This window comes from Lissotriton vulgaris, chromosome 1_1, assembly GCF_964263255.1.
Source record: "Lissotriton vulgaris chromosome 1_1, aLisVul1.2, whole genome shotgun sequence".
NCBI classification, from domain to species: domain Eukaryota; kingdom Metazoa; phylum Chordata; class Amphibia; order Caudata; family Salamandridae; genus Lissotriton; species Lissotriton vulgaris.
This window is the reverse complement of record NC_141685.1, coordinates 439,630,272-439,656,229: the sequence shown is the minus strand read 5'-3', so window position 1 is coordinate 439,656,229 and position 25,958 is coordinate 439,630,272.

Below are 25,958 nucleotides of genomic sequence, written 5' to 3'. Positions count from 1 at the left end.
CGTCGTACGTGGGTGACAAGCTGGTGCAGATAATGTTTAGATCGCAAACTAAAATTCCACAGTCCTCCCTTTTAACATATCTCGCCAACTTGTCAGTTTGGATTTATCCCCATAAGGCCACGTATCTCTACCTCATAGAGGGGACTCATGTGCTCATTTCGGAAGTCCAAAGTCTTTGGGCACATACAGTTAGAAACAAGGCTGCACAAGGATGGCAGACATTGGATACCTAAGCAACACCCACATAATATTACAACAGGTATCAGTATGAAGGAAAACAACCTCCAACCCCAGTTCCTCAAAGTGTCCCAAAACCAGCTTCCAAGCGACCATCCTTCCTGTTCTTGGTGAACCTCTGAGGAAAGTCTGTGGAGGTGTTCAATTGCCTTGTAGACGGAAGGCGAGTTGTCAGGCACGTAGGTGCAGCAGCTAGATCCGATGATGCGGCATGCTCCCCCTCGGTCGGCTAGGACCACGTCTAGGACAAGGCGGTTCTGAAGGGTCACAAGGCGGACCGCCTGAAGCTCCGCCGTGTTGTTAGCGAGGATGCCAGCCGTGATGTTGATTGTCGTTTCTACTGCCTGGGTCAGGTGTCGGATAGCGCGGCTGTTTGCCATTGGGCCCCACAGGGGAACAAGTCCCTTTGCTGCATCTAGGAACTGTGCTCCAGTGGAGTCGGTTTGTCCAATGTCATCTGCACGCCTCTGCCGGTGATGGTTGGCAGGGGCTACATATGTGGGTGGAAGAACGAAGGCAATGTAGCAGGTACCCTTCCAACCTTTCGGGAGCCAGGTGTAAGCTTTGGTGCCACACACAAAGTACATATTTGGAGAAGCAACAAAGGAAGGGGGGTCGGCTGAGTCCAATGTTCTAATGATTCGGCAGGAACTGCGACCCACCGGCTGTGATCCCTGGCCTTCGAGACACACGAGACCTGTGACATTGATGACTGAAAGAGCCACGGTCAGAGTGGCGGTAGTTTGTTTCTGCAGATGAGAGAACGTGGATCTAGCTGGATTGTGGAGTACCTGTACTTCAACACGTTCTTTGGCTGGAATATCTTTGAGGAAGGTGGCGCCTGTGAGCGCAGGACACAGGGCAGCAGAGGTCTTTCCGGTTTTGTTCAGCCAGAAACCAGAGTAGAAGTGCGACACTGTCTGGCTGGAGGTGGCGTTGTCCTTGTGGCTCTCTTGCATGAGGATCAACCAGGCGAGACAGGAGCCGTGAACGGAGAAAGGAGAAGGGATGAAGGGGATGGAGTGTCCAGTGGCATGCGGGAGCAACCCGTAGATCCAGCAGTTCGTGGCATTTGCAGCAAGGTTGTGTTGGTGCAGCAGTTGCACGAAGGAATTGTTCCAGAATTCCCTGCGCCTTTCTCGGAGATGGGGCGACAGAGAAATTAGGTGATGCTCTTTCAGGGGAGTTGGTTGTGCAGTAGGTAGCAACGCCTCATGAGCCAGTGCGCTTTCCTCCAGAATCCAGAAGGAGGTCATGAGGAGGAGGCAGAAGAGGAAGACAATAAAGAGGGCGATTGTCTTTGATTTGTGCAGATTGTCAGTCTTTGGGTTTCTATAGTGGGTATTTCCTGTTGCTTCCATCATCTTCTTATCTGGCGCTTCCATCATCTTCTTATCTGGCGCTTCCATCACCTTCAAGGGGGCTCGGTAGTGGGCAGAACCACGGACTTTGTTTAGCTTCTCTCCCGGCAACCCTTGGTTGTGCTTAGGTCACCGTTCTGAGATTCAACTTAGTCCGAGGTCTACTTAGCCGAAGCTCCCTCCTTTCGACGCAGGAAATACCCTTCTCTGGATGGCACAGTGGGATCAGAGAATTTTGCAAGTTCGAGTGCCCCAGTATCGGGATAACAGTTCAATGTCGGTCGGTCCTTGTTCAGGAGCTCTTCTTGGGTGTTGACGCTTTCTGTTGTGGCCAAGTTCGCAGAAACCTTCCGGCAATGATGTGCGTGCAGCCAGTGCTTCTTCCCCTCCACCCGAAGCGCCGTTCGTGTGGTGATCAGCACTTGCCAGGGGCCCGTCCACCTGGGTTCCAGACTCTTGGTCCGCTGGAAATTTCGTATTAGCACGAAATCTCCCGGTTGGATGTCGTGGCCGGGGCCCCTGGAAACATCGGGGATGGCCTGCTGCACCTGTTGATGAATGACAGACAACGTCTTAGTTAATTTGCACAAATAATCAGACAGTAGGACGTCCGGGACGTCATGAATGGAGGTCGGCTTGGGAGCGGTCCAGAGGTTCATCGGTCGCCCGAATACAACCTCATAGGGGGTCAAATGATGCTTGGTGGGAGTGGAGCGCATCGATAGCAGGGCCAGAGGGAGAGCGTCTGGCCATCTAAGTCCGGTGGTTGCCACTATTTTTGACAATTTCAGCTTCAGTGTGGCATTATGGCGTTCCACCAGGCCGGCGGATTGGGGGTGGAAGACCGCATGGAATCTTTGTTTCACCCCCAACCCCTTTAGGATTAGTTGGATAACCTCAGCTATGAAGTGGGGGCCATTGTCGCTCCATAAAATTCGACAAAGGCCATAGCGAGGGAAGAATTCTTTCAGTAGTACTTTGGCAGTAGTCATGGCAGTGTTGTCACGGGTTGGATAGGCCTCTACCCATTTGCTGAAGGCACATACGATGACTAGTACATACTTCAAGCTTTGGCATCTTTCTAGTTGGATGTAGTCCATCTGAAGGACCTCAAAGGGGTGATTGGGGATCCCAAACCCTCCCCGGGGTACCACAGTTCCTTTCCCGGGGTTGTGTTGCAGACAGATAAGGCACTGCTGGACTAGGCGTCTGGCTGAGTCGGGGATTTTGTCGTTATGCCAGACTGTGGAAATGAGCTTGATCATGGGTGCAGATCCTATGTGTGCGGGGGAATGAGCCATAGTCAGTATGGGGATCAGGTATGAGTCAGGCAGTAACCATTTGTCTGCATCTCTTGTTCGCCAGCAGCCCTCATCATCCTTCAGACCCACCCCGGCCCATTTAGTTAGTTCGTGCGGGGTGCTGGCCGACTGGATGTCTCTGATCATTTCCCTTGTGTCAGTCCATTTCTCTGCTTGTGACCTGGTCACATACATGCGTGTCACCGTCCTATTCTCAGCTGTGGTTCGTGCAGTGATATCGGCTAGTGCATTCCCTTGTCCGACTAGGTCTGTCACCCTCTTGTGTGCCTGGCATTTGATCACTGCTAGTCGTTTGGGGAGGAGAACAGCTTCAATCAGGGCAGAAACCAAATCTCCGTGGAGGATAGGGGTGCCATGGGACGTCAGGAATCCCCTCTCCCTCCACAGGAGCCCAAAATGGTGGACCACCCCGAAGGCATACTGGCTGTCTGTATATACGTTCGCGGTGGTCCCTGTGACTATGATGCATGCTCGTGTGAGGGCTATCAGCTCTGCTGCCTGGGCAGACCGTTGTGTGATGCAGGCTGTTTCAACTACTGTTCGGGCTGTAGTTACTGCGTAGGCAGCTGAAGTGGTGCCATCTGGGAGTTTGATGCATGAGCCGTCTACCCATAGCTCTCCATTGGGGTCAGTGAAAGCAGTGTCTCGGAGGTCAATTCTACTCCTAGTTTGTTCGTCCGTGAGGGTCACACAGTCGTGTATGGGAGGAACGTCAGGGTCGTTTTCAGGCAGGGGCAGTAATGTGGCAGGATTCAAAGTCGTGCATCTCTTTAGTGTGATGTGGGGTGCAAGTAGCGTCAGTTCATACCCTGTCAGTCGTGCGCTAGTCAAATGTTGAGTCTTGGTTTGGTTCAGAAGGGTGTCGACTGCATGGGGTACTAACACGGTGAGGGAGTTTGAAAGTACGATTCCCTCACTCTGACGGATAGAGACAGCAGCGGCAGCTACTGCTCGAAGGCAGGCAGGTAAAGCTCTGGCTACAGGATCAAGAGTGGCGGAGAAGTAGGCACAAGGGCGCTGCTTAGGACCAATTGACTGCGTTAGGACAGACAATGCACACCCCTCCCTTTCGTGAGTGAAGAGGGAGAAAGGTTTGGAGTAATCCGGTGTTCCTAGGGCGGGTGCTGAACAGAGTGCATTTCGCAATTCACAAAAGGATGCTTGACACTCAGGGGTCCAAGGGAGCGGGGAGGGGACATCTTTGGCCAACAGGGCAAGTAGGGGCTTTACAATGAGGCTGAAATTAGGTAACCACTGTCTGCAAAAAGAAGTTAGGCCAACCAAAGAGCGGACTTGCTTTTGTGTTTTTGGGATGGGGGTGTCTAGGATGGTTTGGATTCGGTCGGGTGTAAGTTTCCTTCCTTCTTGGGACAGGAGATGGCCGAGGTATGTCACTTGTGGCTGGCAGAACTGCAACTTCTTTTTGGAGACCTTATGGCCATTTTCTGCAAGAAAGTGTAGGAGTTGGACAGTGGCTGTCGTGGCAAGTGGGGTGGTGTCGGCCGCCAAAAGGATATCATCAACATATTGGATCAACACCACTCCATCTGGTAGCTGGAAGGCATCCAGCTGTCTTTTGAGGGCCTGGCTGTAAATGCTTGGGCTTTCAGTGTACCCCTGGGAGCTCTACAAAATCGGTACGAGCGGGATTTCAAAGTGAAGCCGAAGAGATAACGGCTGTCTGGATGGATCGGAATAGAGAAAAACGCATTTTTAAGGTCGATGACAGTGAAGGTGGTGGCAGTGGACGGGATGAGGGTCAGAATGGTGGTGATGTCTGAGACCACGGGGTATTGGGGTACAACCACTTTGTTAATCTCTCGCAGGTCGATGATGAAGCGGTACGCTTTCTCATCTCCTTCACCCTGTTTCTTAACAATAGGTAGGATTGGGCTGTTGCAGACGTTGCTAACCACTTCTTCAACCACTCCTGCATTTACCAGAGACTGAATGATCGCTACCAGTGCCTTCTCGCCCTCGGGGGATATCCGATATTGTGGGAGTTTCGGGAGCATAGCGTCCTGTCTTACAGTTATATGAATAGGGTCAATCATCATTCGTCCCACATCAGAGTCATTTTTGGCCCATAGGTACGGGGGCAGGGTGTCAAGTAAAGACAGGTCAGCGTCAGTTATGGAGCACATGTGTCGTGCAGGGCAAGATTTGGGGGTGTCCGGATTGTCGTACAGGATGACTCGGATTCCATCCGGGGAACATCTAATGGTGGCTTGAAAATGTTTCAGTAAGTCGATACCCATAATGGCGTCAGGGGAGTTGGAGGAGAGCAGAAATGTTGTGTCAGTGGTGTTGCTTTCTAGGTCGAAGGTGATAGGTACGGACAGGGGGTTAGTGGAGGGCGTCCCATCGAAACCTATCGATGTAATGTGTGAGCCAGACAAGGGTGCCCTTGGAATCAGTCGTTTCGATAACGCACTACGTGTCGCCCCAGTGTCTACCAAAAATGGAGACTCTGTACCCAGGACCTTAGCGGTGACGTAAGGACCTTGCTGGTCAACACAGAGCTCGACTGGATCCCTCCCTTGCCCCTGGCAGTCCTATGCAAAGTCGGGGGTATTTTCACCTTCGGACAGCTAATATTGGTTCTGCTGAGGATGGTCAAATGTGTTCAATCTCCCTGATCTGTCATTGTTGGTGTCGTTAGTGTGCCCTCGTCCTTGTACTCTATTTCTCGGCCCTCCTGCCACATCCCTGGAGTCCCTATTTCTATTCATCTCTAGCAGAACCGGACACTGGGATTTCCAATGGCCGAACCCTTTGCAGAAGGCGCATTGGTCATTGCTAATGTCTCTACGTCCAGTGTGGGGTGTTGGGGTGTGATCTTTAGGAGGTAGATTTCTGGGGGTGGTCGATTGGTAGTTCCCCCTTTGGTGTTCCCGTCCTACCGCTATACCTTGTATCTGGGCTATCATCACCCTTTCTTTTAAATCTTTCTTCTTTTTCTCGGACGCCCTATCATTCTCATTCTTCTGGTGCTCGTAATACTGAGCCATCTGAAGGATAGCTGCGGGTTTGGAGGCCCCCCAACTACTCTCACTCGTCTGCAGTTTTTGGGAGACCTCTTGTGATAGGCCCTTTACATAATTTTGTACGAACAGGTGCTGTCCGGTTGCGGTGGTCATGTCTTGGCCACTGTAGTCGGAGAACACTGTCTCGAATCGGGAGAAGTATTCTGACACATCTTCCTGGGGTTTCTGTCGACAGGCCGTGACTATCGACCAGTCTACCTTTCTTTCTGGGATCAGCGTCTTTAACTTCTGAACTAGTTTGTCTGGAAGTTCTAGTATGTCCTTTACTGGTTTCCTTCCTGGCTCTCGCTGTCTATCTAGTTTACCGAGTTGGTCCCAGGTATGTCCAAACAGATCCGTGTGGTCAGCCTTCCGGATTTGCTTCCACACGTCAGCTGGCAGGCATAACCCGAAGAACAAGTCAATGTCCGCTAAAGTCATTATCGTCGAACCCAAGGCTGTGCCTAATTCGGTATAAAATGCTGTCGGGTTCTTTCTTAAATCGGGCAGAGTTTGTTTAAAGGTTAGGATATCTTGTCGGTCCCACGGTTGGTAAACCCTATTGTACACAACTCTCCCTTTTGCATCTGCATCGTTAATATCATCGCTTGTTCCCTGGCCACGTGGTGGGATCCAATAAGGGGCCGCCTCTCTGATGGGCATCATAGTATTGGCTACTTCTACTGAGGTCGCTTCAGGGACTGTAACCTTTGTTTCTTGTTTTTGTTCCGTGAGGTGGCGGAGGACCTCAAGCATCTGCATGAAGAGCTCCGTCGCCTCACATTCAGTCCCATCTCCAACATCAATCTTCCTATACAGCTTTGTTAGTTTAGCGGGGCCCTTACTCTGATATCTATCTTCATATGCGTTCAGGGTGTGGTAGCTGAATCACAAAATGAAATGCCGTCTGTGGCTGTCGGCATGTGAATTATATATGCTCATTGTATATTCTTCGCTTTCCCTTCGTTCTACTAAGGTTTTTGCTATTTTATCGATCCCGTCCCGCTCATCTTTGCTCAATCTATCTGGTCTGGCTGGTGGTTGCTTGCTAGCCTCGGGATCGTCTGACGATGCTGTTAATGCGGCTGGTGCGGAGGCCGCGAGTGCCGGTGCACAAGCGCTAAGATCGCTCTCGTTTGCTCTTAGGGCCTGCGGGTGTTGTTGGCAGGGGGCATACGGTGGGGGCATGTAGATGATTGGGGGACCTAGTAGTAACTCATCGTTCGCCTGCTGTTTGGAGGGCAATTCAGGGTAGAGCGCAGAAGGGGTCCTGACAGGACATTGACCTGTCGACCCTAATTCTTGGTTTCGTGTGGCTTCCTTTCTTTCTTTTATTTCTTCTTCTAGTTGTTTTGCGGCTAGGTGGGCTGCCTTTCGTAATTCTTTCCCTATTTTTGCTTCTTCTCTTTTCTTTCGTTGTTCCGTTTCTTTGCGCCACATGCCTAGACTGTCGAGCATAGTGGGCGTAGTCTTATTTTTCTGTAGCGCTATTTCTAATGCTTTTATTTTATGATCGTCAAAGGAACCTATCAGTGGCCACTGACTTTCAGGGTTCTTCTTTGTATATTTATGCCATAACTTAGTATAAGCTATAGCGACTAGTCCATGCTTAGTGAACATGTCCTTATTAGGGGTGCCCTCCAGTGGAGCTGGATGGTTCATCTCTAATAAGCGGTCCGGGCTGTACAGGCTACCAACCAGTGGGGAGAAGATAGGCATGACGGGTTACAACGGGGACAAAAGTCTGCACTACCTATCTTATCACGGCGGACAAAGACTAGACAGAATTTTCTATTCTACGTTGTTTGTAGGCCGTGAATACCTCAAAAGAACCAATACCGAACACTTAATGTACGGTCAATCAAACAATCAGTGGGGAGAATAAGTGGGTACGGAAAGTTTGCGTTACCCACCCTTTCTCTACCTGCAAAGAGAGACCTTGTTCTTCCCTGTTTGCAGACAAAGAATCTCCAGACAACAATCCACGAACGATAGTTCGGGAAACAGTGGGGGAGGAAGATAGGCACGACGGATTACAACGGGGACAAAAGTCTGCGTTACCTATCCTTCACTGCTTGCAAAGAGAGAGCCTGTTGTTTTCTCCGTTTGCAGACGGTGAATCTCCAGAGGGTTCAACAAAGCGTAATACTAGTATTATCCAAACAAAACAATTATTCCTCAGTTTGTCGTGTTTACACGACCTTACCCGGACCGCATGGACGGTTTCCTGTCTTCTGAATCCAGCGCCTGATCGTCCTCTCTTCTTCGTGATGTCCGTGGCACTCCTGATGGTTCCCAGTCAGGACCGTAGATCACTCGAGAGAGGTCTGTTCGGAACTAGTGAAGGTCGGATGATCGGCTGTCAGAGGAGGGTCTATCGGACACGAGCTCTTCCCGATCGTTGCAGTCGTTCACTCTGTCGTCGGGACCTCTCCCACTGGATCCACGTGTCGCTGATGGGCCCCACGCGTTGGGACGCCAATTGTGGAAAAAGGAAGGGCTATGACCTTTTTCAAGATTTGCCCGGCGCTAACCGCCCTCGTACCATTCAAATTACCAAGCAATGAGGCAGGCGCCGGAGACCAGAAGGCAGGAAACAGAAGTTTTATTCCGACGGAGCAGAACACATCAGATCAGACAACAAGGTATCGTCTCGAGGTGCTCTAACAGCCTCTCTGAGGCCTGGCCTCTTATACACCGGTTTATGGCATGTGACCTTTCTTTATTACAATCACAACATTGTGAGGCAAGGAAAAAGACATCCCCATAATCCTCGTGTCAATCCCACCCCCATATACCTTCACAATAGGGGTCCTCAACCTGCTGATAAGAGGAGGGGTCATCACGCAGCTGAGTGTTTCGCCAAGTCTTAGGATGTGTGCGCCTGATCATATCCCAGGGGGTGGGGATGCCCTGATCAATAGTGTGTCCTTTGAAGAGGGGCGATTGTATACAATGAGGGGCAGTAAATGGTATCTCCTGGCTTAGGCAATGGCCTCGGACCTGCGTGGACAGTCGGACATGGGGTAAGGGGTCATCAAAGGAGTGGTATTCATGCCGAGTGGATAATTGAGTGCGGAGGGGAGGTTTATCAACAGAGGGGCATTCATGGGAGGAGAGGAGGTGCTGGTCAGGCGCTGGCGTGACTCCCAAGGACAGGGTCATGCAGAAGGGTTATACTCATGAGGGGGAGGGAGGGGGAGCCAGGGTGCGCGGAGGATGCTTGCTGGGTCAGAGGGGCGCGCTGGCGATCGATCGTGGACAGGGAGACCATGATATCTAAAATGGCTGCCGTGCACGTCGTACGTGGGTGACAAGCTGGCGCAGATAATGTTTAGATCGCAAACTAAAATTCCACAAGATGGCAGTCACGACACATGGCAAAAACCCATGTTTCAGAAAAGAAAGTCTTAAGAAAAGAAACCATTTAGATATTGTTTAAGATAAGATATGCGCAAGGAAACTAAAGGTTAACGAGGTCCTGAACAGTGACTGAAAAACTCAGACAACGATCAGCTAGTGAAACAGGTTTTGCAAAAGGTCAATTTCTGGTGAAAAGGGTTACTCTCTCTGCAGTTCATTCAGAGTCAGAGAAACCCAAATTAATATATGCACAAACTCAGAAGGCAAAGCCACTTGATTTGGGCCTACTTCACTGGCCTACGTGAGGGCAAAACTAAAATGCAGTCAGGTTTGAGATTTACAGAACCACACACCCTCCTTTTGCCATTACGTAGGCAATAACCTAAACTCATGTCAATCTGAATCTAGGTCTATATCTATTCTCATAAGGTCATCAAGGTGTTGCTGTAACATCATCTTATTATCCTTCACTTCTCTCGGGACTGGTCTTCTCACACAGATCATAGCACAAAGAATGCAAATGGCGGGACCACACAGCATGCATAAACAACACGAGAAAAGGATAGCTAACGCCATACCAAGAAGCGTCAGAATCTTCCATCCCCATTTGGACAACGACTCCCATAACCATCCCATCAACGACCAGTCTCCTTCGTCCACATGAATAGACTCAGAGATCTTATGTAGTCTAGAGATGGCTTGGTACACTGTCGGGGCATTATCTGGTATGAAAACGCAGCAACTAGATCTAAACAATTTGTATACCCCACCTCTATCTGCAAGCATAATATTTAAAATAAAACGGTTCTGTAATGTCATAAGGCGATCCGCTTGAAGCTCAGCTGTAATATTGCTAAGGGCACCTGCAGTCTCATTTATAGTGGCCTCAACCACTCTCGTAAGCTGACGAATATTCCTACTATTAGCCATAGGACCCCAAAAGGGTAGGAAACCCTTAAAGAAGTCTCCAGCTTCTTGTGCGATAGTATCTTTCGCATCGATTACACCTCTACCATATCTTGTCTTATGGTAGTCGAAAACAGCGGTGTATGTAAGGGGAAGCAAAAATGCCACATAACATGTGCCAGAAAAATCAGATGGCAACCATGTGTATGCTCTATCGTGACAAACAAAATACGTGCCTTTAGCTGGCACGAACGGAGGAGATTTCTGGGACGTATAAACGTATGTGTGAACACACACACTCTTACTAAGCTGAGCCCTCGGATTCTGACCATTACCTTGCAAACAAAGATGACCTCGGTGGGGTACAATCCAAATAGGAGGAGACCTTCGCTGTCTTTCTTTCTCCGTCAACCTAGCACTATATGTCGTCTTATTTCAACCGACATATGCTCGCACCTCATCTCTAGGGATAGCGTTATACACATCGATATCTCTAATCATATCAACTATTCCCTGTATCAAGGCATTATTACTTGCATTGTCTTTGACGGAACGTACAGGAGAGGCTTCATTCGCATAGATAAACATTGATTGGAGTGCCTAAACTGACCCATTAGGCGAAAAAGGCAAAACCAAATATGGCATTCCCTTATCTGTAGTATGTGGCATAAGACCACACACCCAACAATTCGTGGTATTTATGACTAGCTGATGCTGATGCAACATCTGTATAAACAAATTGTTCACAAGTTCTGATCTTCGTGTCTGTTCATGTTCAGGTAACGTATGAAACTCATGTGGAGAAACAGTAGAAAAAGAAAGAGTAGGTTGGGAAGTTGGTGTAGACGTCAATTGTGTAGAAGAAACAAACCAGAATATAGTAGCTAATAGAATACATAAAAGTATTAAAATAGATAAAGCTATACCACACTTGGAGAACAACATTCTATAATATTGGTTTTTCATCTCTTGCCTTTTATCGTCATTCCTCAATACAATCTCCATTTTCTAATGTCGCTCACGCAATCTTGACAGAGTACTTCAGCTGTGATTATTAGCAGGTCGTAGGGACACTGCAAGTCCTGCAGACCTACTGCCACTACTCAGGTCACAAACGGAACCGTTGGTACTCCTACGTGACCCTGCAACTGGCAAATGGTAACCAATCAAAAATTTAACAGAAAACCATAATATAATTTCAGAAAAAGCAAGAGGAAAAGAAAAACAAAAGTCAAATGCAAAATACTCGAAGAAATTGTCTCTTTTTGATCTCAGTGTGGAAAAAAATAATGTTCAAAGTCTCTTTATTTATTCCGAGATCGGAGGTTGTAACATGATTTAGTCGGCACAGTTTGGTCCGTAAACAAAAGTTCCGGTTCGGTAGTGTCCAATCTCAAACGTGGAGGAACAGCTTCTTGCAGCAAATTGTCATCCTCGCGTTCTGACCGTGTCCATGTCAAATGAGCATCACTAAATGGAACGAATATGGGGACTCGCTCGCAATCTGTATCAGCTATACCATCCCTCACCCACTGATCATACGGTAAAGGCAAAGGAACTTTTTTCGTACGGGTGGCATGCACCCAGTTCTTTTTGCCAGCTACTCTAACAGCAGTTCTAGTGACCAGCAATACCAAATAGGGACCAGTCCATCTAGGCTCCAAATTCTTGGTACGCTGGAAGTTCTTGATGAGGACGTATTGACCAGGTTGGATTGAATGTCCTGGATCTGTAGTAGCTGTCGGCAAACTGTCATAGACCTGTTGGTGGAGAACACGTAATTTAACAGTCAAGTCATGTAAGTAATCCACCAACATAGGGTACTCAATACTGCTGTATTCTTTAGGACGAGGCACATCCCAAACATTGGCCAGACGACCAAACACAATTTCGTATGGACTAAGTCCCACTCGAGAATGCACAGTCGTCCTTGTTGACAAAAGAGCCAACGGCAAGGCATCCGGCCATGTAAGACCAGTGTTCGCTTGTACCTTAGCTAATTTCAGCTTCAAGGTACCATTGTAACATTCAACAAGTCCAGCAGACTGGGGGTGATTCGCTGCATGGAACTTCTGATTTATTCCCAATCCAACACACACTTTCTTCATGATTTGACCCACAAATTCACTCCCATTGTCCGACCATACAATTCTCGGCAAACCATACCTAGGGAAGTACTCTCTCAGCAAAACCTTGGCTGTAGACAAGGCAGTATTATACTTTAGGGGTTAGGCCTCTATCCACCTGGAAAAGTCACAAACAACCACAAGGACATACTTCAAATTGTTGCATCTCTCCATATGTATATAATCTAGCTGTATCACCTCAAACGGATATGTCGGAGGAGCAAAGTGACCAGCTGGAGTTGGAGTTCCCTTACCAGGATTATACTTCGAACAAATCATACAATATTTCACCACGTTCTCTGCACATTTCGGAATTCCAGCATTCTGCCAAACTGGAGCCAACAACTTGCATATTCCCTTCAAACTTATGTGAGCCATTCCATGAGCCATTGTAACCACTGGGAGCACATACTCATCTGGCAACAGCCATTGCTGGTGTTTTGACAACTCAACCCAACAACCTGTTGAATCCAACATATCCGTAGTTTCTCTCCAAACACTCACTTCTTTCTCAGTCGCTTCAGCCTGAATCATTTTCACACTTTCTATTGTGTCTTCACACATTCCACCAGCCATAACCCAATTAGCTGGGCCTGCAACATACATACGGCTCATCATGTCTTTCGCCGTTTCCTTCGTAACTTCATCCGCAAACGCATTCCCTCGACCAACATCGTCCACAACTTTCTTATGTGCACTACACTTCATATTGCAATCTGCTTTGGGAGAGTGAGAGATTCCAAAAGTTCATTCACCAACTGCCCATGCTGTATTTTGGTTCCGTGCGAAGTAAGGAACCCACGCTCTCTCCACAAATGCCCAAAACTATGGACAACTCCAAATGCATACTGGCTATTGGTGTAAACATTCACTCGCTTTCCTTCTGACAACACGCACGCTCTAGTCAATGCAATCAACTCTGCTGCTTGCGCAGAATTCTGTGGTATGCGTGCTATCTCAACAACTGTATGTAAAGTTGTAATACCATACGCTGCAGTCGTTTCACCATTCGGAAGCTTAAAACACGAACCATCTACCCATAGGGTACCATCAACATTCGCAAGGGGAGTATCCCTGAGGTCAACTCTGTGAGAAGTTGGCCTGATATATAGTGCTCACTATTCTAGTGATCACTGTGTATCATACCAAACGACCCTTATTGATGATTGGTTGTAAGTCAACCTTATAGACCAGCTATCCTAGTAGCGTGGACAAAAGCAGTCTTTAGGCTAAACTCTAGAGGGCGTGTTAAGCCAGCTGTTTTACCATCACATATACCCCTTGAACACCAAGTGAAAGGACACCACACAAGTTGTTATAAAAATAAAGGATATTTATTAATAACAAGTCTACCCTGAACTCTTTATGAGTCAGGGAGCTAAGCACAATACAAAACTCCTACGAAAATACTTCAAGTTGCACAATTTACACAAATGCCCGAGGGGCACGAAAAACCATATACACTAAAAGTGGAATGCGAAACACTAGCAGGTAAGTAACACGTTCCAGAGGCTTCAGGATCGCTAGGACTACACTACTGAACCCTAAGGTTAGGAGCAGGAGGCCTAGGGAGATCGGGTGCAGAGTGTGCACTCTCACGCGGGATGCGGGACAAAGCCTATGGAGGCTATATTTCTAAAGTTACTGTTTCCGGACGAATCCGACTAGGTAGACTTAAAACGACAAAGGATCTGGACACTTGGATAGTGAACCTGCGTTGGAGCACCGAAATGCTCGGGTTACCTAGCCCAGGGGCCGCGGCTGCATAGGGTTCAAAAGACGTTGGGAATCCTCGTTGTAGTCTATAGAGCCTGAAAGAAGAAGTTGCTGGCAGGCGACCAGTGAAGATGTTCGGTGTGATCCAAGCCTGGATCGGTGAAGGAGACGACCTGAAAGCAGAGGGGACTCAGTTCTTAATCACTAGCCAGTGATTGTGGGGGCACCAGGATGGCACCGGATGACGTCACCGCGATCAGGTGAGTGGGCGACGCTGGACTCTGCAGTCACACGGGCCAGGAGGCGTTGTCGGCAACCAGGCTGGAGGTGCGAGCTGTCCCACGAGGGTGTCTGCTGTCGGCGATGCTGGAACCAGGATTGGAGCAACAAGCCTTGGCAAAGGCAAGCCCACGCGGTGGAGTCAAGATGGCGTCTGGAGTGGACCAGGATGGTCCGGGGTGCTCCTCTTTTGGAAGGGAGCATGGGCCAGTCTGGAGCAACCAGACCAGCGGCGAAAACGTTGTGGTACGTCGTCAGGAGGGTCACTGGCCAACGGGCAAGTGACCGGACAACGTGGCAAGCAGCAAAGAGCAGAAGGGCCCCACGCAGATCTCGTGGATGCTGGGGGACTGGACTTCGGTGCTGGAGCTGCTCTGGGTTGGGGCTCCTCAAACCCCAGTGCACTCACTCGAGGATCCCTCGGCGGTCGTGCTGGTTAAGCGTTGTGCAGGTTTTGAAGATGGCCGGTCCCTCAGGTCTCGTCACACCCACGAATCTCAGCTGGGCTGATGATGCAGGTAGAGGTCAGAGATGCCAGGGAATCTGGGTCTTGTCGAGCTGGTCAGTCTTGATCCGGAGGATGGACGTGCAGCAAACCGCGATGCTTAGGTGGTGCCTGCGGGTGCAGGGTGGCTACTCCTTAGCCACAAGGGAGAGTCTTCAGAGAATGTCAAGAGCTCCTTTCGTGGAAAGTAGTTCAAGATTCAAGATTATCTAATTTGGGAAGGGGGCCCGCTCCTACCTTTATCCTAAGAAAAGGGGCTGGCATGCGACTAGGTCCTGCCCATGGGTGGGACCAGGAGGGGGTGGTTACACCCTTCTCCCTTGTCTGGACTTTCCCCAGCTCAGGGGCTGGGGTGCCCCTGGAACTGGTTTGAGCCGGCATATGCACAGTGAGCACCAGGGTGCCACTTGCAGTCACCTTCCTCTCAGCCCTGCCTACCTGGGATACACAAAACCCTGTCTGGGATGGTGCTGGCACCGCCCCTGACAGGAAACCCTTTGTCCGAGCTCTCCTCGCTGGAAGGACTCCCAGCAGCAGGAGGTCAGACTTGTGTCTGTGGTGGCAGCGTCCATTTTGTGATTCTGAGGCTCGAGTTAACTTTAACCGGGGTTCACAGTTACATACATGTCGTGTTTCGGATCAGCAACTACAGACAAAAATGCACAGGAAACCAACATCTGCAAACTCAATTCTTCATGCCTCCAGCAGTCATCCATCACACACAATTGTTAACATTCCAGGAGGTGAATATAGACGGGCCCGTCTAAACTGCAGTGCAGCCAAAGAATACCAAAGCTACTCTGAGGAAGTAACCCAACGACTAAAACAAAGAGGCTACAATGAACAATCGTTATCTAAAGTACAAGAGAAATTCTCAAAAATTGACAGACAATCTTTACTTCACAACAACATCTCTAAAGAGAAAAAATCAATTATCCGCTTCAATACTGAATACCACAGTGGACAATACACAATTCGAAAAATTCTAAATAGACATTGGCATCTGCTGAGAGATAACTCCACCTTATCAGACTCTCTAACAGACAAGCCACAACTAGCTTTCTCCAGAAGCAGGAACTTACGAGACATACTTTGTCCCTCTTTCTTTGAAGTAAAGAATAAACCCAGGGATTTCCCACCACAAACCACAGGTTTCTATACCTGTACAAATTGTTCAATCTGCAAACTTGGTAACTCCAAGACAAAAGAAGTCAACATAAATGGACACAAATATAAAATCAGAGACTTCATCAACTGCGAAAGCACCAATACGATATACCTTATCAACTGCCCGTGTGGCAAAAATTATATTGGTAGCTCAAGGAGACCCCTTAAAATTCGCATTCAGGAACATTACCAGAATATCCACAAAACAGACACGAGACAATCACTAGTGGAACATTTTTTGAAACACCATGAACATAATCTAACATTCTCCTTTGTAGGCATTAAAAGAATAAAGACACCAAAACGGGGCGGTAATGTGGACCGCCTCCTACGAAGAGAAGAAAGCTCACTAATTATAAAAATGGATGCAGTGGAAAAGGGCCTAAATCAAGAATATGAATGGCACCATTGGTTGGAGTAAATTGTACCTGTGAATCAGATCGTGACACAAGGACGCTGATGTTGTGAACTGTCCACTTATGCAAATAATTGTCCTCTACACACCACAGAAACATACTCCAAGCATCAGACTGGCCAAACTGTGGACATTACCTCTTCCTTTATGCCAACCATATATTTCTTGATTTTGTCATAGACTGATCAGAGCTATAAATGAAAGAACGAAACTATGTGATGTCTAGCTGACATAACCGACACACACTGATTGAGGTATACATCCAGATGACTTTGAGTGGGGTTATCTCCTTTTCCCGTTCTATAATGTCGTAGACTAGTCAGTTGCAAATCTCGTACACTTCCTCCGCTAGTATGACAAAACAACATTACCTTTTTCAAATTCCCCTTCTCTGTAATTGTCGCAACAATACGTTGTCTAACGCATACTTGTTTTTGTCCATTGCTACTATTAATCAAAGAATTGATCGATAAAATACCACTCCAAAATGGCGTAGCCAAAAGTACGATCCGACGCCTAAATAAGTCTGTTTTTAATTATGACCAAAAACACGTCAGCATGCCTTCAACCTCCGGGTCAACTGACGATAACACATATAAAAGAACGAATGAATAAAATATTATGATAAAGTATTAAATAACACTGAGACTACCCAATTCGGACCACACAACCTGTGATCCCACCTCAGAAGTACAAGGAATAAAGTAAATAAACAATCCCCCTGCACCAAAACACGGACCCTTCCTTCCGGGTCATTATCTTCCCTTCCGGTTTAAAATAGGCAGTACCCAGCAACACATAGATCGCGAAAGCGGAAGGATTATCCAGCAGGCTGCCGACGAAGCACTTTAGGGATTTTACCCTCACAAGTAAGTGGTACAATTTGCCGCAATTGACATTCTTTCCTTTTGTTAATACCCCGCTGTGTCCACGCTATCGTACTGTACTTTGCCCAAATACCGCTTACAAGCCGGCAGTGCAAAACCTTGCTAGCACAACAGCTTAAAAACCCGTTGTGTTCGTGCTACCGCACCTTGCACAAATACCGGACCATCTTCTTCCGTGTAAAGATTACACGCTGGCATCTTAAAATCTTGCTAGCACAATAGCTAACTAACGCCAATAACCGAATTCGCCATGCCAGAATATATACATCTCTCCCAGTGAATAACCAGCCGATTATAGACTCAAATATCAATGCTTCCTTTTGACTAAGTGTTATAAACTTCAGGATACAATAACAAAAGATGACCCATCTCACTTAAGTCCACCGTTCTGACCTAACTCGATACATCGATATGCACTGTGTCTGAATTAAACCTGTGTTACATATACTAATACCCGAGGATACAGATAATGGCTTGCATGACCAGCACTGTGGAGATAATGCAATGAGATGGCTGCGGTAGTATATCGTACCTTAAACCTGAATCATTATGAGTTAAAGAAATATGCCTATATGCAACCTTATGAATATAGTGTGATTTTTTTTTTCTAAAAATGGAAATGTTGTATTAACAGATTGAATAACCGGACTCTGTTTTGGAAATTACCAAAATGATGAAGAGCTGTAAAGAACAAAATATATTGTAAATAGGTATGCAGTAGTAACTGTAAACTCTTTTCTCTCGCTCCTCATCCCTCTGGCATGTTATTTTGATCACCTTTGGAACTACACCATTCGGTTTAAATCTGCTTAAGCCTGATCTTTCTGAAATTGCTTCTTCTATCAATAATCCTGAATTATCACTCTTATGAATTTTATAAATTTCTTTAATCACTCACGTATCAAAATCACAGTGGTTAATGGCTTTTGCTCTTATGCATTCACCTTCCTTTATGCTCTTAAACTCACCACCGGGGCTTATCTTTCCACTGATCACAAATCAGAAACCATACTAACGTCTTTCTATCTCGCACCATTCGCGTTTCCTTTTTCAATTCTTCTCACATGTATTGGGGTCAAAGGCTATCACTCTCAAACCATTTGCGCTCATATATGTAATTGTGATTTTTTACAGCCTTGAAAAAGCCCTGGCGCAAATCGCCATAGGGGCGAAACACGTGTCACGGAAGGATTATCCAGCAGGCTGCAGACGAAGCACTTTAGGGATTTTACCCTCAAAAATTGAATAACCGGACTCTGTTTTGGAAATTACCAAAATGATGAAGAACTGTAAAGAACAAAATATATTGTAAATAGCCTTGAAAAAGCCCTGGCGCAAATCGCCATAGGGGCGAAACACGTGTCGGCTGTTCATGTTTTTATTTAAACAAATAAAGAGCAACTTTTCTACACAATATGGACTTCTGACTCTGAATATATAAGCAAGGATTGAGCCTAAGGACAATACAATTTGATGCTAAACACACTCATTACCCCCTTCAAGACTTTATTGTCAAAAACTCAAGAGGTCCAGAGTTTTTTTGAGTGTGTTTCCATTACAAAAAACTATGTGAAAACTGAGATGGACTTGGATTTTCCTGTGGACCACTCTTTCTCTGTAGAAACATACATGTCGTGTCCCTCTAGAAGGGTGGAATGCTAACCCCGTCGCCAGAATTGGCGAGGGGTTAGTATTCCAATTCGTATGACACCTTACTCAACATCTTTTGATAAAGCGATACCAAAGTTGGCAAATAACCACGAGGATTATAATGCACTTAAGAGTATATCGTACGCGTTATCATGGAACAGCTATTAGGACTTGGTTCCGCAAGCTGCAAACGGGCTCAGCTCATGCCAGAGCACCATATCACATAATTCCAAGCACTCTGCCTTCAGGATTGATAAGGCCTGCCATAGGAGTGACTGATAGGAATATATGTGTCCATTTTAGGGTTAGATATAGGCTTTACTATATCTAAAGCAAAGGGTGATTACACCACCTTGCCCCAGCTGTCGTGCAGCCAGTTGTGTCAGATTTGGGTGGCCAGCCAGGGGTGGCATAATACATGCTGCAGCCCCTGGTAGGCCCTCGGTACACCTATGCCCTGGATACCTACGGTATGCTGTACAGGGACTGATAAGGTGGCCCAGTACCAATTGGTAAATGCACCTAGGGTACATGGAATCCATTTTACAGAGAGAGCAGTGGGCCTGGGGTCCTGAATAGCAGGGCCCCAGGTCAACTAAGTCGAAAAACCAGCAAAACACCAGGCAAAAAGTTGGGGGCAACCATCGTCAGATATCCACCTTCCTACAAACTCTAGCTTTCGTTTCTTCCTCTGTACGAAGAAAACAATCATGCTGTTCTTGAGGATCCGTCTCTGTAGAGATCGGTAACAACGTAGCTGGATTCAGCACATTACATCTTTTAATGTGAACATGACTAGCCAACAATGTCAACTCGTAACCTGACAGACGTGCACTAGTAAGGTGCTGTGTCTTAGTCCTGTTTAACCTCTTCCATGCTCATGACAAGGTCAACTCGTCATGGGCTTTACCTGCCCTGTGCTTATGACGAGTTGACCTTGTCATGATCCTATAGTATTCAATAAATGTCAGCGCAGGAGGGGGAAAAGCCTTAGCACCCAAGGTGTTAATAAGGTATCCACTGCATGTGGGACCATCACAATCAACGTGTTGTCCAATACCAAACCAGGAGACTGTCGGATAGAAACAGCCGCTGCAGCTGTAGCTCTCAGACAACTCGGCAACGCCTTAGCAACTGGGTCTAATGTAGAGGAGAAATACGCACATGGACGCTGCTTGTCCCCAAATGGTTGTGTCAACACTGACAACGCACAACCTTCTCTCTCGTGCACGTACAACGTAAAAGGCTTACTATAGTCTGGAGTACACAACACAGGAGCCGAACACAATGCATCGCGTAGTTCAGAAAAACTTTTCTGACATTCGTCAGACCAAGGAAGAGGATGCGGAGTATCTTTCAGAGTCAATGCAAACAGAGGTTTCGCCAACAGTGAAAAATTGGGGATCCACTGTCTACAATACCATGTAATACCTAAAAAGGCACGCACTTCTCTCTGTGTGGATGGTACATTCATTTGCGTAATTGCTTGAATTCGTTCTGGGGTCAATCTCCTTCCCTCCTTCGACAAGAGATGACCTAAGTAGGTCACTTCTTGGCGACAATATTGCAACTTTGAAGGTGACACTTTATGAAGGTCAGACAAATACCGCAACAAAGAAAGAGTAGCCTCTTTACAAATCTTTTCATCATCAGTAGTAACCAACAAATCATTGACGTACTGAATAAGAGTAGCACCAACAGGTAACACAAAATCGTCAAGCTGAGTTTTCAACGCCTGACTATAGATGGAGGGACTTTCACAATAACCTTGGGGAGCTCTCTTAAACCGGAAGCTTCGCCTCCTAATGAGAAGCCAAAAATATCCCTACTCTCCTCAGCAATAGGAATACTGAAAAAAGCATTCTTCAAATCGATGACAGAAAACCAAGCTGCCGAAGCAGGAATCAAAGTCAACAAAGCAGTGATATCAGGTACCACAGGAAACTGTGGCACGACAATCTTATTTACTTCTCGAAGGTCGATCACAAACCGGTACACAGGTGGCTGAGAAGCATCAGTACGTTTAAGGATAGGCAAAACAGGACTGTTACAAACATTACCTCTCGTTTCCTCAACTACACCCTTCTCAACCAGATCATAAACAATCGCTAAAAGAGCTCTCTCGCCATCGCTCGAGATCTTGTATTGTGGAATACGAGGTAGCCTAGCATTCGATTTAAGGGTGACAACATAAGGTGGAATCTGCAAAAGACCAACATCATTTGGACCTGTAGCCCAAAGTGTATCAGGAAGCGAACGCAATTCCAGTGGCAACAAATCCTTAGACAAATACATTGGAGAAATCACTTTCTTACTGAGGGTAAGTTGTACTCCTGAAGGAGAACAATGTAATGTTGCATATAATCTTTACAGCAAGTCCAAACCCAACAGATTCTCACCACAACCAGTCGTTAAAATAAGTGGAGCTTCCAATTCACAAGGGCCAATCGAAAGGGACAAAGGACTAGAAACCGGATTACGAACTGGGGCGCCTGAAAATCCTAAAGAAACATTGGTCAAGCCAGACAAAGGTGCGCCAGGAAGTTTAGAGTGCATAATAGAACTCTTCATCGCACCAGTATCCAAAAGAAAAGGTTCTACCACACCTGATGTATTCAGTTCAACATAAGGTCCACTCTGGTCTACTGAAACTGACACTACTCCCTCACTTTTTCCTTGGCTGTCCTAGTTATCATTATAACCAGAACTCTCACCTTCGGCATAGTAATCCTCAACATAATACTGGGCAGACTGACCACTCTGAACATTCTGTCTGTCAAAATAATTCGCAGAATTCTGTAGGGAAGAGGAACGCTCATTCTGGGGAACACACCACGTCCCCTACCCCTAGGAGCTTGCTGAAAACTACCACGACCTCTCTGACCAGATACACCATTCGCACGCTGTAACAAAGCCGGGCAACTATTCTTGTAATGACCTTCCTCTCTGCAATAAGTACACTGATTAGGGCCAGGAAAGAATCGTTGAACATAAGGCTCAGGCTTCTGTAACAATCTCTGAAATTGTGGAGGTTGCTGAAACTGAGGCTGATTCTGACGAGACGGATAAGCTTGCTGCAAAAGAACTTTCGTCTTTAACTCTTTAGTTTTCTTCTCCACTTTATCCTTCTCATCTTTATCCCTATTCTCGTAATATTGTGCAGTAGCCAATATCTGGGCCGACGAAGAGACAGCCCATGTACTCTCAGAGTCCTTTAACTTATTAGAAAGTTCGGGAAGCAAATTAAAGACAAATGTATCCACAAACAACCTTTGACCACCCTCCGTACTCATATCCTGACCACTATGATCAATAAGCGTCTCTTCAAACCTAGTGAAGAAATCAGATACACTCTCGTCTTTCTTCTGCTTACATGCTGCTAACTTATCCCAATTCACTCGTAAAGCAGGCATCATCGTTTTCATCAGATTAATAATTCTACCTGGTAATTCTGAAACTAGAGGTTCAGGTTTAGCACCTCCCTCCTGTCTACCATCTGCAGCAACAATATTCTGCGTAGAGCACAGTAGTACATTAAACTAATTTTAATGTATTTATTTTAATATTTTAATTGGGTTAAATATGTTGGTTTTATATCTATTTGGTAAAATTTAATTTATTTTATTGTTAAAAATATTTTGAAAATTGATCACTTATTTAAGTTTTGTAAAATTATATATGCATACATATAAACACATATATATGTAAACAACTAAAACGTAAGCCTTATATTTAAAAAAAAAAAAACTATTTAAAATACTTCAGTATAAGTCAATATTTATTAAAAAATTATTATTTTAACTTTTTCTGGTCGGTATTGTGTGCAACTATATTTTAGAAGTTTTCATTAAAAGTATGGGACCATGATATTTTTTGACAACAATATGTTTGACACATTTTTTATGTCACTCGATTATGTCTCAGGTAAGTGTATTTTTTATGATCTGTTTAGTACATGGTATGGTAAAGTTTAAGACTGGATGCTCTGAGCATGAGCGAGGTTTTAGGAGAGGATCGCAAGCTGAGGTTCTCTGAGGAGAAAGTTACAGAGGTTATCTCCACATTGACTAATAATAAGGCGCCTGGGTCCTGATGGGGTACCAGTCAGGCAGACCCCAAGTACTAGTCTAAAATGTTGACTATCATTTTACTTGCTGCCTGTACCACTGGTATACCCACATCCTGTTCTAGATCTATCATCATCCCATTGTTCAAGAAAGGCGCCAGAGTTAAACCGCAAAGCTTTAGACCAATCTCCCTTATTGACTCAGTGTTGAAGGTAATGGGGGGAGTGATTCTTTTGAGGCTATTCTCTCGGTTGAACCAAAGTAACATTATCTCAACCCTTAAGTATGGGTTCAGGCCTGGGAAGAGCACGCTGGATCAATTGGGAAATATACTCTAGCTAAGATGGGTAGTTTACATCTACACTTTATGGATTTAATATATGCCTTTGACACTGTCGATAGGGTATGGTTATGGTTAATCTTCATCAATATGGGTATAGATCTCAACATTGTGAACATTTTGCATGATCCACACATGGATCTGGCTACGATGGTAAGATATAATAAGGCATGGAATCTTTCCTTGCCTTTCAGTGTGAGCAAAGGGGTCAGACAAAGCTGCCTCTTATTCCCACTTTTATTTACACTCTACATTAATAATCTCACGGCAGCTTGCAAAGGCATCCCACAAGCAGGTTCAAAGGAAATACCATTGTGTTGCTAGCAAGAACTGTGATGGGACTTCAGCTACTTATTAACTTCTTTGTGGGTTTCATGAACACCCTGGATCTGGCCACTAATTATGCCAGGTCCCATACTATGGTGAAAGGACTTAAAAGCAAAGATTATAGGAAATGTTTTTGATGGAAACCTTTTCCTTTTTAGGGGCTCTCTTTGACTATAAAGGTAGATGGGAAAGTATTACAAAGGCAAAAAGGAATTTCATGTTCAAATCAGTACCATCTTCCCTTGATTTTGCTAGCTCACTCTATGCTAAACTTCTTAAAGCCCTGATCAAGGTCTATCAATCTAAATGTATCTCTCTGGTGAGCTATGAGAGCAACAGTTGGGGCTATAAAGAGGCCAGGGGACAGACGGTAGAAAAACAATTTCTTAAATGTCTTCGCTTTGTCCCACAATCGGCCACGTCATGTATTATACACGAAGAGCTGGGTGTGGGTATATTTTGGAATTCTTAGCTATACGCTCTCTGTTGAAGTGGATTGGCATCTGAAAAAACACTGAATTAGAATTAAATCAGATAATCATTATAGATTGCCTGTCCCTGGAAAAGACTAACTCTATCCTGTGGCTAAATTACATTAAATCCAAAGTGGATACATTGGGACGGTCAGAGCTATTTAGATCTCCAGAAGGTATTAGAAAGGAAGATTTTGGTTGGGTCAAAAAACACTCTCTCTCTGTTGCTCAAGTCGAGAGAGAAGTATGTGAGCTTAGCAAACACTCAATATGCACCCATATCTTATTAAAGACGTGCCCTTCAACAGAGCCTTATTTAACTGTGGTCATGGAGCCCTACCATCGCTTTCTGCCAATAAGATTTAGGCTAAACCTAGTGCACTGGTTGCTGGCCGACATCCAGGGGTGAAATAAAGATAGTAATATGTCTCCTTGCAGTTGTGACTGCTTTTCAGAGCAAGATACTATGCACTTTGTCATGTTTTCTGACCACTATAGTGAGTTAAGACAATGATGAATTTTTCCGTTGCTAACATGGAACCAAACTGCAGAAGCAGGGACAGCTTTTTTTTGTTGCAGATGTTAACTAGTATCCAAGTTTCTTTTAATGTAGCCAGATTTTTAACTGGGGCAGGAAGAAGCAGAAAGTGGCATCTCAAATTGTCCTAGGGGATGGAGGGACATTATTGCTGATTGTAGGGATTATAACATATTTTAAAGAGTTGATTGGCTTGTATTGTTATTAGGTGTTATGTCTTATGAAATCAAGCATTTTAATTAAGTATAATAATTAATGTGTCTGTAAATGTTATGGTTTTAATTAACTAAAGAAAGTATATTTGACTGATTGACTGTGAATCAAACATTATTTTGCTTGCCACAAAATCCCAGAACTTGACCAAATTATCCACAAGTGAAAGTAGACATCTGCATTGTATGATTTGTTTTCAGTGTAAAGATAGGCAGGTTTTCAACCCATTATGTAATCTTGAAATTGTTTAATTGCAGATTTGTACAAACATGTGCTTCAAGATGCTCATAATGGATTTAAGTTGACGAATAATTTTCCAAAGGCAGTTCAAACTGGTGTTAAAAACTTTTCTGCATCCACTGTAATTACCTCGAGTTCAAAATTATTACTAAAAGCATCATCAATGGCAACTAAGAATTCAATGGCAGTGGTGTTTTTTGAAAACCTCTTGCCCATAACAAATCCCCATTGGTTACAGTGAACTATGGATTGAATGGACCACTCAGCCAATCTTAGAAAGCATCTTTGAAACTGTATTCATCAAAGGTATGGGCCAATATAAAGTTGTTATTCTTTCAGTAATATGATCATGTGTTTGGCAATGATCTTCCTAAATTTTTGCCATCCCAGTTTGTTATGCATTCGGGCCAGTTTCAGTGCCATTTGCCAGAATTTAATTACACCTAAATCTTCATTTAATTAAAAAAAAATCACGTAGAGACTATAGGAATACCACATTTCTCAAATATTCCCTTATATTTTAAATATTTCTACTTCTGTCTTGGTTCACACTGAAGATCAAATTATCTTCAGTATAAAAATACTCTTGTCTTTTGTGATATGTGAGAAATTCTACCGTTTTACAGGTGGGATCAGAAATGCTCAAACATTCTATTTGCCATTTCTCAATTTTCCAAAGATTGGAGCAGTGCCAACTGATTTGATTTAATTCTAAAGTAGACTGATCATTTCTGTTAGTAGCTGCTTTATGGGTTATGCTTCCCAGTCTTGACCCATTCTCTGCATTTTCTCTGTGGGTA